The sequence below is a fragment of the Gadus chalcogrammus genome, chromosome 12, assembly GCF_026213295.1.
Source record: "Gadus chalcogrammus isolate NIFS_2021 chromosome 12, NIFS_Gcha_1.0, whole genome shotgun sequence".
Classification (NCBI taxonomy): domain Eukaryota; kingdom Metazoa; phylum Chordata; class Actinopteri; order Gadiformes; family Gadidae; genus Gadus; species Gadus chalcogrammus.
This window is the reverse complement of record NC_079423.1, coordinates 8,580,557-8,593,473: the sequence shown is the minus strand read 5'-3', so window position 1 is coordinate 8,593,473 and position 12,917 is coordinate 8,580,557. Positions and strand designations below refer to the sequence as shown.

At 44.1% G+C, this 12,917-nt stretch overlaps 1 long non-coding RNA gene, 5 other non-coding genes and 3 pseudogenes across 6 annotated transcripts; all 9 read right to left on the bottom strand.

Annotated features, from left to right (window-relative positions):
* Positions 1 to 653: 653 nt before the first annotated feature.
* On the bottom strand, positions 654 to 768 carry LOC130396293 (5S ribosomal RNA; annotated as a pseudogene).
* A 504-nt stretch (positions 769 to 1,272) lies between these two features.
* LOC130396104 (5S ribosomal RNA) lies at positions 1,273 to 1,391 on the bottom strand (annotated as a pseudogene).
* A 517-nt stretch (positions 1,392 to 1,908) lies between these two features.
* On the bottom strand, positions 1,909 to 2,026 carry LOC130394007 (5S ribosomal RNA). Its single transcript, XR_008897207.1, has one exon. It is a non-coding gene; the product is annotated as a 5S ribosomal RNA (ribosomal RNA).
* A 2,133-nt stretch (positions 2,027 to 4,159) lies between these two features.
* On the bottom strand, positions 4,160 to 4,718 carry LOC130393748 (uncharacterized). The gene is made up of 3 exons (XR_008897143.1): positions 4,498 to 4,718; positions 4,362 to 4,406; positions 4,160 to 4,269 (listed from the first exon to the last, which is right to left on the bottom strand). It is a non-coding gene; the product is annotated as an uncharacterized LOC130393748 (long non-coding RNA).
* A 1,087-nt stretch (positions 4,719 to 5,805) lies between these two features.
* On the bottom strand, positions 5,806 to 5,923 carry LOC130394959 (5S ribosomal RNA). The gene has a single exon (XR_008898067.1). It is a non-coding gene; the product is annotated as a 5S ribosomal RNA (ribosomal RNA).
* A 528-nt stretch (positions 5,924 to 6,451) lies between these two features.
* Positions 6,452 to 6,570, bottom strand: LOC130397358 (5S ribosomal RNA). The gene has a single exon (XR_008899950.1). It is a non-coding gene; the product is annotated as a 5S ribosomal RNA (ribosomal RNA).
* A 527-nt stretch (positions 6,571 to 7,097) lies between these two features.
* On the bottom strand, positions 7,098 to 7,228 carry LOC130396154 (5S ribosomal RNA; annotated as a pseudogene).
* Positions 7,229 to 7,757: 529 nt separating this feature from the next.
* Positions 7,758 to 7,876, bottom strand: LOC130395194 (5S ribosomal RNA). Its single transcript, XR_008898278.1, has one exon. It is a non-coding gene; the product is annotated as a 5S ribosomal RNA (ribosomal RNA).
* A 528-nt stretch (positions 7,877 to 8,404) lies between these two features.
* On the bottom strand, positions 8,405 to 8,522 carry LOC130400797 (5S ribosomal RNA). The gene has a single exon (XR_008903270.1). It is a non-coding gene; the product is annotated as a 5S ribosomal RNA (ribosomal RNA).
* Between the last annotated feature and the right edge of the window lie 4,395 nt (positions 8,523 to 12,917).

The window sequence follows — 12,917 nt, the reverse complement described above, 5'->3', positions numbered from 1 at the left end:
CAATGAGCTCGAGTGAAAAAGAAAAAGCTTACCGCACCTGGTATTCCCAGGCGGTCTCCCATCCAATTACCAGGCCCGCCCGACCCTGCTGCTTCCGAGATCAGACGAGATCGGCGTGTTCAGGATGGTATGGCCGTAATCAATTAGTGCAGGCGCAACACCAGGTTTTATACAGTAGCACATAAGGAGTGAGAAAGCTGCTGAGGCTCGACGTTACACTCTTACAAACAATCATTAGATATAAACGGCAGTAATTGTTCAGTAGGACCCTTATCCATGTAAACGATCATTGTGACATCTGAATTCATTACTTATCTGAAATACACTGCGTGTGCGTGTGATGTTAAATGTTTGAACCAAGGTTAACGGTTAAAGTGTCAGAGACTGGGTGGTGATTTTTTGACGTCCTCCCATGATCTGAAGTGAGCGTGCGTGTTTGTGTTGGTGAAAGTTTAAGAAATGTACAATGTCGGTTCAGCTCTCTGGTGCTCCCTGCTGGCAGTATCACTATACTGTCCCATGTTTCACAAAATTTTGAGACGTTGTCAGTTTTTGTATGTGCTTAAATCCTCCAAAGCGGTTGGCAGTAAACATCAGGTCACGGTACGCCACGGTAGGCCACGGAGTCAATGAGCTCGAATTGAAAAAGAAAAAGCTTACAGCACCTGGTATTCCCAGGCTGTCTCCCATCCAAGTACTAACCAGGCCGACCTGCTTAGCTTCCGAGATCAGACAAAATCGACGTGTTCAGGGGGTATGGCCGTAAGCAATTAGTACAGGCGCAAAACCAGGTTTTTACAGTCACATAAGGAGTGAGCAAGCTGCTGAGGCTTGACGTTACACTTTTACAAAAACAATCATTAGTTAGATATAAACGGCAGTAATTATTCAGTAGACTCCTTATCCATGTAAACGATCATTGTGACATCTGAATTCATAATTATCTGAATACATGCGTGTGCGTGTGAAATGTTTGAACCAAGGTTAACGGTTAAGTGTCAGAGAATGGGTGGTGATTTTTGACGTCCTCCCATGATCTGAAGTGAGCGTGCGTGTTTGTGTTGGTGAAAGTTTAAGGAATGTACAACTGTCGGTTCAGCTCTCTGGTGCTCCCTGCTGGCAGTATCACTATACTGTCCTCATGTTTCACAAAAATATTTTGAGAGACGTTGTCAGTTTTTGTATGTTGCTTAAAATCCTCCAAAGCGGTTGGCAGTAAACATCAGGTCACGGTACGCCACGGAGTCAATGAGCTCGAGTTGAAAAAGAAAAAGTTTACAGCACCTGGTATTCCCAGGCTGTCTCCCATCCAAGTACTAACCAGGGACGACCCTGCTTAGTTTCCGAGATCAGACGAGATCGGGCGTGTTCAGGGTGGTATGGCCGTAAGCAATTAGTGCAGGCGCAAAACCAGGTTTTATACAGTAGCACATAAGGAGTGAGAAAGCTGCTGAGGCTCGACGTTACACTCTTACAAAACAATCATTAGTTAATATAACGGCAGTAATTGATTCAGTAGAACTCCTTATCCATGTAAACGATCATTGTGACATCTGAATTCATTAATTATCTGAAATACACTGCGTGTGCGTGTGATGTTAAATGTTTGAACCAAGGTTAACGGTTAAAGTGTCAGAGAATGGGTGGTGATTTTTTGACGTCCTCCCATGATCTGAAGTGAGCGTGCGTGTTTGTGTTGGTGAAAGTTTAAAATGTACAACTGTCGGTTCAGCTCTCTGGTGCTCCCTGCTGGCAGTATCACTATACTGTCCTCATGTTTCACAAAAATAGTTTTGAGAGACGTTTTCAGTTTTTGTATGTTTAAATCCCCAAAGCGGTTGGCAGTAAACAGGTCACGGTACGCCACGGTAGGCTACGGAGTCAATGAGCTCGAGTTGAAAAAGAAAAAGCTTACAGCACCTGGTATTCCCAGGCGGTCTCCCATCCAAGTACTAACCAGGCCCGACCCTGCTTAGCTTCCGAGATCAGACGAGATCGGCGTGTTCAGGGTGGTATGGCCGTAAGCAATTAGTGTAGGCGCAAAACCAGGTTTTATACAGTAGCACATAAGGAGTGTGAAAGCTGCTGAGGCTCGACGTTACACTTTTACAAAAACAATCATTAGTTAGATATAAACGGCAGTAATTGATTCAGTAGGACTCCTTATCCATGTAAACGATCATTGTGACATCTGAATTCATTAATTATCTGAAATACACCGTGTGCGTGTGATGTTAAATGTTTGAACCAAGGTTAACGGTTAAAGTGTCAGAGAATGGGTGGTGATTTTTTGACGTCCTCCCATGATCAGTGGGGTGTTCCACACAAGCCGGTTTTATCACATAACCGGGTAAGTGAACCCAGGGTTTTCGGTAACCCTAGGTTTTCCGTTCCAAAAGGATCACGGTATGTTAGTTGCTATAGCAACATATGCTCTGAATCAAACCTGCCGGTTTTCACATAACCGGGTAAGTTAACCCAGGGTTTGCGGTAACCCGAGGTTTTCCGTTCCAAAAGGATCAAGGTATCTTAGTTGCTATAGCAACATATGCTCTGAATCAAACCTGGTCGGAGCAGGTTTTGCGCAGGTTAAGTTAAAAGATAACCCGGTTTTGCTCAGGGTATTTAAACCCGCGTTCACCACAGCTTTTACGTGATCACAATGGCATGCCCTTTTGACGAGAGGCCGATTGATATCGGAGCGCAAATAATTCGTGCCATTCACAGAGAGAGATTAATTAGACCACGGCTCGACATATTGTCCTTCCGGAGGACTTTTTGAGAGATATCGTTTTTCACGTGATTCTTTGCTTTATTTAAATAACCTTCTCCAACCATACATTGCAAATGTGACCAATCGTGGATCTGCCCTCAGTCCACTCCAAACAATTTGCACAGCTCTCCGTTTTTTTTGCGACGGGAAGCTTTTTGTACAGCGTAGGAGATGCTGAGCACATAGGCAAAGCCACGGTCTGCCGCTCAGTACGTAAAGTCTGTCTTGCGCTGAAGCGGTTGTTGCGGAACTTCATCGTATTTCCAGGCCATAAACCCACGAGACGCATGAAATGGAGTTTCACCAACTTGCAGGTCAGCATTATCTACTACGTGTTCCCAAATGGCACCGAAATTACCCTCGTTGACTTTCATCTGGGTGTTTTATTTCAGGATTTCCAAATGTAATTGGGTGCATTGCACACAAGTGCCCATACTGGCCCCATCTATAAATGAGGCAGATTGAACAGGAAAGGCTATCACAGTATAAATGTTCAGGTAAGTGTACACTGCCTATATTGGATATTTCCAATATCTCCATGGTTTGTTAATCGCTGTCGATCTTTTCTTTTATCACTAGATGATATGTGATGCTTCCCACATGATCACCAATGTAGAGGCAAAATGGCCTGGTTCAGTCCACGATGCAAGGATGTATCGTGAATCCAATTTGAGCCGTAAATTTCAAGAGGGTGAGTTGCATTCTGAACATATCATAGATCTCATATATATTGTGCTTGTGCAAGATAGCTCAAAGTTTGTATTTGATCGCAGGGCAATTCGATGGGTGGATCCTAGGAGACGAGGGTATCCATGCCTCCCGACGCTCATCACCCCGTACCCTAATCCCGCTCCTGGACCACAGACTACATTAAACCGGGCACACAGCAGAACCCGCGTTAAGATTGAAAACATTCGGGATATTGAAGTCCAGATTTCAATGCCTACGTGGACTAAGGGTTTGTCCGGAACGGGCATGCGACATTATTGTTGCATGCGCCGTCCTCCACAATATCGCCACCCTGCGCAAAGAGATGCCTCCCCCCTTTGACCCGTTCCTCGAGGAGGAACACATTCCCCAAATGGATTCAAGGGCTGGACAAAGGATGCGGGAACACATTTGCCAAAATCACTTCAATTAAAAAAAAAAAAACACCCAACACTGTTTTTATCAATCATTTTTATTCTTTAGTTGCTGAGGGAGGAAAAATAATATAATTAGACATTGAATAGCAATATCATGTCCGCGTTGAATTTCTGCCCAACCTCCTTTTTTACCTCTATCAGCAGCTTCGTGTACTCCATTTGCAAATCAGCCTTAGCGATTTCCCGCTGAAGATGAAGTCGATATAATTCTTTGTAGTCAACTGAAATAGGAAAATATTGTTTTAACATTCAAGCGACATACTTGGCCAATAAATTAAGTGAGTAGCCTAGGATATGTCTTACATGCTGATATTGCGACCCTGATGTACCCGCCGCTTCCTCGACCACAGTCTGTTAAGAGACAAGTGAGTTTGAGAACACTGTTAGTTTGGTTGAATCGTCAATAATGACTTGGAACTGGCAAGAAAAAGCGAGGCCTATACCTCAGTTCTTTCAGACCCATCCATGGCAATATTTTCATCGGCCTCCTGTCATACAAAGAGCAAATATAGGCCTATTGGCTGAGTATTTTGAGATGCGCTTACAACAGAAATGTAAAAAAAAAAAAACCAGGCCTACCGGACTTGCATAAACTGGAGGATTCGTAGCCGGCTCGATTAAAAGCAATACTCCGTCTTGATCTGTGAAGTTGATTAATTAGTCACGTTTAGGAATAGAGCCACATAGGCCTATACAGCAGGCATACAACAAACATGGGGTTTTCTACCCAGCTACAAAATAACATTTGGAACATTTGCGCTATGACACACACACGGCTTGCATGCGTTCGCATACAAAAAATGAAATAACAAAAAAACCTACATTCAACCAGTGGGTGACAGTGGACGGAGATGGCCCCGGACTCTCGGAGGAGGTACCTCCAGGTATCCCCTCCATGCCAGGGCGCCCTGCATTAATGGTTAGAGCCAGCTCCTCAACCGTGGTGAAGGTAATTGGAGGCCCGATCCAGTCTGCCGACTGTCGGCCCTCTTACGATTGGCTTTAAAAATAAAAAAATGGGCTATTAAAATACAGGAGCAGTGACAAATAGGCCTATGATATGACAAATATGTAGGACGATGGTGGGAAAAGCTTACCAGCTTGTATAACGTTTTGTATTTCATTTTTACTTGTTCCCGAGTTCGTTTGGGGGCCGTCGGATTACATCTTTATAGATAACAGATTATGGAATGTAAGAAAGCTTAACTGAGATAGGTAATGAATGGATTCAGTTCAAATATTTAGGATAGTGCTTTTACCATGACACTTACGAATTTACGCGGTCAGCTATCCTCTGCCAGGCTTTATTTCTCATTATGGAAGATGCTTTAGTGTTGCATTTCCTCATTATCACTCCTCCCTTTTCCTCATCGTAACTCTCCAGGAAACCTGGAGGTCGAGATCTGAGAAATATGCGGCCCGTTTCGCCATATTGATCGGTAATTCCATGATCCATACATCACGTCTTTATAGTTTGGCGTGGACGCGCACAACCCTGTGTTAACCAACCGCGAGGTGATTGAACTAATGCATAACCGCTGCTGTGGAACCGAAAACTCTGGGTTGGTCGGCACAGGGTCAATCACCCTAGAGTTCAGCGTTAACTCAGTGTTTGTTTAACCTCCGTTCGTGGAACACCCCTCTGAAGTGAGCGTGCGTGTTTGTGTTGGTGAAAGTTTAAGAAATGTACAACTGTCGTTTCAGCTCTCTGGTGCTCCCTGCTGGCAGTATCACTATACTGTCCTCATGTTTCACAAAAATAGTTTTGAGAGACGTTGTCAGTTTTTGTATGTTGCTTAAATCCTCCAAAGCGGTTGGCAGTAAACATCAGGTCACGGTACGCCACGGTAGGCCACGGAGGCAATGAGCTCGAGTTGAAAAAGAAAACGCTTACAGCACCTGGTATTCCCAGGCGGTCTCCCATCCAAGTACTAACCAGGCCCGACCCTGCTTAGCTTCCGAGATCAGACGAGATCGGGCGTGTTCAGGTGGTATGGCCGTAAGCAATTAGTGCAGGCGCAAAACCAGGTTTTATACAGTAGCACATAAGGAGTGAGAAAGCTGCTGAGGCTCGACGTTACACTTTTACAAAAACAATCATTAGTTAGATATAACGGCAGTAATTGATTCAGTAGGACTCCTTATCCATGTAAACGATCATTGTGACATCTGAATTCATTAATTATCTGAAATACACTGCGTGTGCGTGTGATGTTAAATGTTTGAACCAAGGTTAACGGTTAAAGTGTCAGAGAATGGGTGGTGATTTTTTGACGTCCTCCCATGATCTGAAGTGAGCGTGCGTGTTTGTGTTGGTGAAAGTTTAAGAAATGTACAACTGTCGGTTCAGCTCTCTGGTGCTCCCTGCTGGCAGTATCACTATACTGTCCTCATGTTTCACAAAAATAGTTTTGAGAGACGTTGTCAGTTTTTGTATGTTGCTTAAATCCTCCAAAGCGGTTGGCAGTAAACATCAGGTCACGGTACGCCACGGTAGGCCACGGAGTCAATGAGCTCGAGTTGAAAAAGAAAAAGCTTACAGCACCTGGTATTCCCAGGCGGTCTCCCATCCAAGTACTAACCAGGCCCGACCCTGCTTAGCTTCCGAGATCAGACGAGATCGGGCGTGTTCAGGGTGGTATGGCCGTAAGCAATTAGTGCAGGCGCAAAACCAGGTTTTATACAGTAGCACATAAGGAGTGAGAAAGCTGCTGAGGCTCGACGTTACACTTTTACAAAAACAATCATTAGTTAGACATAAACGGCAGTAATTGATTCAGTAGGACTCCTTATCCATGTAAACGATAATTGTGACATCTGAATTCATTAATTATCTGAAATACACTGCGTGTGCGTGTGATGTTAAATGTTTGAACCAAGGTTAACGGTTAAAGTGTCAGAGAATGGGTGGTGATTTTTTGACGTCCTCCCATGATCTGAAGTGAGCGTGCGTGTTTGTGTTGGTGAAAGTTTAAGAAATGTACAACTGTCGTTTCAGCTCTCTGGTCCTCCGCTGGCATTATCACTATACTGTCCTCATGTTTCACAAAAATAGTTTTGAGAGACGTTGTCAGTTTTTGTATGTTGCTTAAATCCTCCAAAGCGGTTGGCAGTAAACATCAGGTCACGGTACGCCACGGTAGGCCACGGAGGCAATGAGCTCGAGTTGAAAAAGAAAAAGCTAACCGCACCTGGTATTCCCAGGCGGTCTCCCAGGCGGTCTCCCATCCAAGTACTAACCATGCCCAACACTGCTTAGCTTCCGAGATCAGACGAGATCGGGAGTGTTCAGGGTGGTATGGCCGTAAGCAATTAGTGCAGGCGCAAAACCAGGTTTTATACAGTAGCACATAAGGAGTGAGAAAGCTGCTGAGGCTCGACGTTACACTTTTACAAAAACAATCATTAGTTAGATATAAACGGCAGTAATTGATTCAGTAGGACTCCTTATCCATGTAAACGATCATTGTGACATCTGAATTCATTAATTATCTGAAATACACTGCGTGTGCGTGTGATGTTAAATGTTTGAACCAAGGTTAACGGTTAAAGTGTCAGAGAATGGGTGGTGATTTTTTGACGTCCTCCCATGATCTGAAGTGAGCGTGCGTGTTTGTGTTGGTGAAAGTTTAAGAAATGTACAACTGTCGGTTCAGCTCTCTGGTGCTCCCTGCTGGCAGTATCACTATACTGTCCTCATGTTTCACAAAAATAGTTTTGAGAGACGTTGTCAGTTTTTGTATGTTGCTTAAATCCTCCAAAGCGGTTGGCAGTAAACATCAGGTCACGGTACGCCACGCTAGGCCACGGAGGCAATGAGCTCGAGTTGAAAAAGAAAAAGCTTACAGCACCTGGTATTCCCAGGCGTTCTCCCATCCAAGTACTAACCAGGCCCGACCCTGCTTAGCTTCCGAGATCAGACGAGATCGGGCGTGTTCAGGGTGGTATGGCCGAAATCAAATAGTGCAGGCGCAAAACCAGGTTTTATACAGTAGCACATAAGGAGTGAGAAAGCTGCTGAGGCTCGACGTTACACTCTTACAAAAACAATCATTAGTTAGATATAAACGGCAGTAATTGATTCAGTAGGACTCCTTATCCATGTAAACGATCATTGTGACATCTGAATTCATTAATTATCTGAAATACACTGCGTGTTCGTTTGATGTTAAATGTTTGAACCAAGGTTAACGGTTAAAGTGTCAGAGAATGGGTGGTGATTTTTTGACGTCCTCCCATGATCTGAAGTGAGCGTGCGTGTTTGTGTTGGTGAAAGTTTAAGAAATGTACAACTGTCGGTTCAGCTCTCTGGTGCTCCCTGCTGGCAGTATCACTATACTGTCCTCATGTTTCACAAAAATAGTTTTGAGAGACGTTGTCAGTTTTTGTATGTTGCTTAAATCCTCCAAAGCGGTTGGCAGTAAACATCAGGTCACGGTACGCCACGGTAGGCCACGGAGTCAATGAGCTCGAGTTGAAAAAGAAAAGCTTACAGCACCTGGTATTCCCAGGCGGTCTCCCATCCAGTACTAACCAGGCCCGACCCTGCTTAGCTTCCGAGATCAGACGAGATCGGGCGTGTTCAGGGTGGTATGGCCGTAAGCAATTAGTGCAGGCGCAAAACCAGGTTTTATACAGTAGCACATAAGGAGTGAGAAAGCTGCTGAGGCTTGACGTTACACTTTTACAAAAACAATCATTAGTTAGATATAAACGGCAGTAATTGATTCAGTAGGACTCCTTATCCATGTAAACGATCATTGTGACATCTGAATTCATTAATTATCTGAAATACACTGCGTGTGCGTGTGATGTTAAATGTTTGAACCAAGGTTAACGGTTAAAGTGTCAGAGAATGGGTGGTGATTTTTTGATGTCCTCCCATGATCTGAAGTGAGCGTGCGTGTTTGCGTTGGTGAAAGTTTAAGAAATGTACAACTGTCGGTTCAGCTCTCTGGTGCTCCCTGCTGGCAGTATCACTGGGAGATTAGAGAGAGAGCAGCAGAGAGAGGTCATGTTTCCCGAAGCTCCGCTAGGCATTGGAAAAAACTACTTAATTCATCATTTAGATCTACTTTATCTTATTTTATTTCATGATCATAATACCTACAGTATATAGTTTGTTTTCGTCGTCCTCCATCGCTCGATTCAACAATACATTTTGGCACTTTTTACTCCCGGATCAGACCGCAGAAAAAGCCTTGGACTTTCCTATCGACAACATGCCTCTGTACTCGGATATCTCAGGCACGGAGACTGGGAAATGCACAGACTGCACCAAAATGCAACAGAGGGTGGCTTTAATTGAAACGAGACTAGCAGCATTAGAAAAATGCAAAGGACCCCTACAGGATACAGTGCCGATGGGTGAGTTTGCTGAGCTCACTCAGATACAGCAAGATGATCAAAGCTACACTGTATCCTTCCCGAAGCTGGACAAGAGAGAGACAGTTCCAGCTGCGTTTCACTGGCACAGAGTCGGCGCTAAGCCAAAACAACATACCAAAGTGAATCAACAAGATCACTCAACGCCAAATGCTAAACTACCCAAAGCTAAAGTTATCAGCCGGATTAGCCCGTCACTGAAATTAACCCTGCCACTGAAGAACCGGTTCCTGCCACTTCAAGAGTCCACGAACGAGCCTGCCACCCATGCACCCCTGAGCCCCGAGATGCGTCCGGACGGACAGTGCGGACAGAGACGGAACATGAACCAGTCGCCATGGAGGCGAGCTGCGCATGCCTCGGCCACCCGTGCACCCCTGACCCCTGAAATGTGTCCGGACAGACGGTACGGACAGACATGGAACAACCAGTCGCCACGGAGGCGGGCTGCGCATGTGTCTGCCACCGTCCAACAAGGGCCCATCTCAGAGGAAGCAGATGAACCAGACACTCTGATTATAGGAGACTCAACCATCAAGGATATAACCGGTAAGAAGATCAAAACATGCTTCTTCCCAAATGGAATTGTTAGTGATATCAACCATAAACTAGCCAAAGTCATATTGGAGAACCCCAAAATCTCACAGATTATTGTGCATGCAGGATTTAATGATGTTCAAAGAGAACAGTCAGAACTTCTGAAGAGGGATTACACTGATCTATTGGATACACTGGACAAAATACACATCAACTCATTCATCAGTGGACCCATACCATCAGTTGACAGGGGAATAAACAGATTCAGTCGTCTACTTGCACTGAATACATGGCTTTCCAGAGTCTGCAATGAAAGAGGAAGGGGCTTTATTGACAATTTCAACTTATTCTGGGGGCGCAAATATCTTTTCAGAGCAGATGGCCTACACCCAAACAGGTTAGGCTCAAAACTGTTGAGGGACAATCTTCTCTTCTCGCTTTACGCACAGGCCACAATCTTGCCATGGTCTGACGCACAGGCCGCAATCAGAGCACAGGTTGAGAAGAAGCGAGACTACAGCCTCCCCCACATCTACTCTGCCACTATCTGACACACAGATAGCAGACAGCCCACAGACCTTGAAGAGAGACAACAGCCCGCCCGACGCCATCAACACTGTGCCTTCCCCAATCGCTGATGCTGGCTTGACGAGGAACGGCCTCCCCCCCCCTCCTCTGCATTACAGACCAAAGACCTTGAAGAGAGACAACAGCCTGCCCGACACCATGGACACCGTGCCCTCCCCCATCGCTGATGCTGGCTTGGCGAGGAACGGCCACCCCCCTCCTCATCTCTCCCATAGCCACAACAACTCCAGCTCCACTGTCTCCTCCCTTTGCGATTTTCCAGCTGAATTTAAGAAACAGGAATATGTAGGCATCAAACTTGCATCTGTGTCAATGATAGCATCGCCAGGTCATTCACACAGGCTGATAACACCAAAGCGGAGAGCGCCCCAGCCCCCCGCCCCCTGTACTGATAGTAGTCCTGAGTATTACTGAGACAAAAAAGGGTTCAGCCGTAGACAAAGTATAAAGGACGTTTCGCATAATCTGCTGAACCCAAGGTTGCCTATGTCAAAACATGGCAACTTTTGCATTCCTGCTGTAACCACTAAGAGAGTAAACAAAGGGAAACGTAGACACACTGCTAACCTCACAAATCTCATACATATTTCCTCCAAACCAAAAACAACCTTAAAGCCTATCAACAACACCATCAAGATGGGTCTACTTAATGTTAGGTCTCTTAATAACAAATCATTTTTAGTTAATGATTTTATTACCACCTCTAAACTGGATTTTATGTTTTTAACTGAAACATGGCTGGAACAAAATAACAGTGCAACCGTTCTGATAGAGACAGCTCCTCCCAACTATAACTTTTTTGATGCATGTAGATCTGGGAAAAGAGGTGGAGGGGTTGCTGTTATATTTAAAAATGATTTTCAGGGGAAACAGATGTTATTTGGTGATTTTCCATCATTCGAATACCTTTGTGCTGTATTGAAATGCTCCCCCAGAGTTCTCCTATTAATTATTTACAGGCCACCCACATACTCTGCAAATTTTTTCGATGAATTCACAGAATTATTGTCTAGCATCTCCACAGACTTTGACTGTCTAGTTATAACTGGTGACTTCAATTTTCATACTGATGATTTGAATGACAAGTGTGCAAAAAAACTTTTTACCATTTTGGACACATTTGAACTGTCCCAACATGTGAAAGAGACTACTCATTGTAAGGGCCACACTCTAGACCTGGTTATCACAAAGGGCCTCAATGTTTCTGATCTCTCTGTGACTGATCCTTCCTTGTCTGACCACTTTTGTGTTTTCTTTAATATATCGTTTATTCCCGACATACAGACAAAATCAAATACTGTCAAAAAACGGTATATCAATGAAGAATCGTATGTACTTTTTAGAAAGGCCATCTCCTTACTACCACCTCTCAATCCATGTTCTGCTGATGATCTTGTAGAAAACTTTAATTTGAAAATTTTGAAAATCATGGATGTCATTGCACCTTATAAGGTTAAAACGATTTCTGGAAAGCAAAAGGCACCCTGGAGAAAAGCTGCCTCTGTAACAGCACAGAAAAAAGAATGCAGGAAGGTTGAACGCATCTGGCGTAAAACAAAGCTTCAAATTCACCATGATATCTACAAAGAGAGCCTCCGTGCCTACAATTCAGACTTAAAAAGTGCTAGAGAAACATTTTTCTCCAATATCATTAAATCCAATAATTAATGCAAAAACCCTATTTGCAACTGTTGACAGACTGACCAACCCCCCAACACAAATTCCACCTGATCTCCATTCCACGCAGAAATGCAATGAGTTTGCAGCTTTTTATACTGATAAAATTGAAGGCATCAGACGCGCCATCAATATCTCCACTTCAAACAAAAATGTTGGACTACCACCCTGTTCAGGCAAAAATAACGTGGCAGGGATGGCATGCTTTAATGTTATTGACTCTAAAACTCTTGTGGAAACTGTTACACAACTAAAGCCATCCACCTGTTGCCTTGATTCTTTACCTACCAACCTCTTTAAGAATGTTTTTGACTGCCTAGCAATAGACATATTGCAGATAGTTAACAACTCTCTCCAGTCAGGCAACTTTCCAAAAGCCCTGAAAACTGCAGTTATTAAACCCCTTTTAAAAAAGCGGAGCCTAGATACCTCTATTATTAACAACTACAGACCAATATCAAATCTGCCCTTCATAAGTAAAATCATTGAGAAAGTTGTCCTCCAGCAACTTAATCACTTCCTCATCAACTGGTTGTTATGACACCTTCCAATCAGGATTTCGACCCCTGCACAGCACTGAGACCGCCCTCATTAAAGTTGTAAACGACATCCGTCTTAACACAGACTCTGGAAAAACCTCAATACTAATGCTACTAGACCTCAGTGCTGCATTCGACACTGTAGACCATACAATACTTTTGGACAGGTTAGAAAACTGGGTGGGGCTTTCAGGCACAGTCTTAAATTGGTTCAGATCCTACCTACAAAATAGGAACTACTTTGTTTCCATCGGCGACTTTGTATCAGAATCA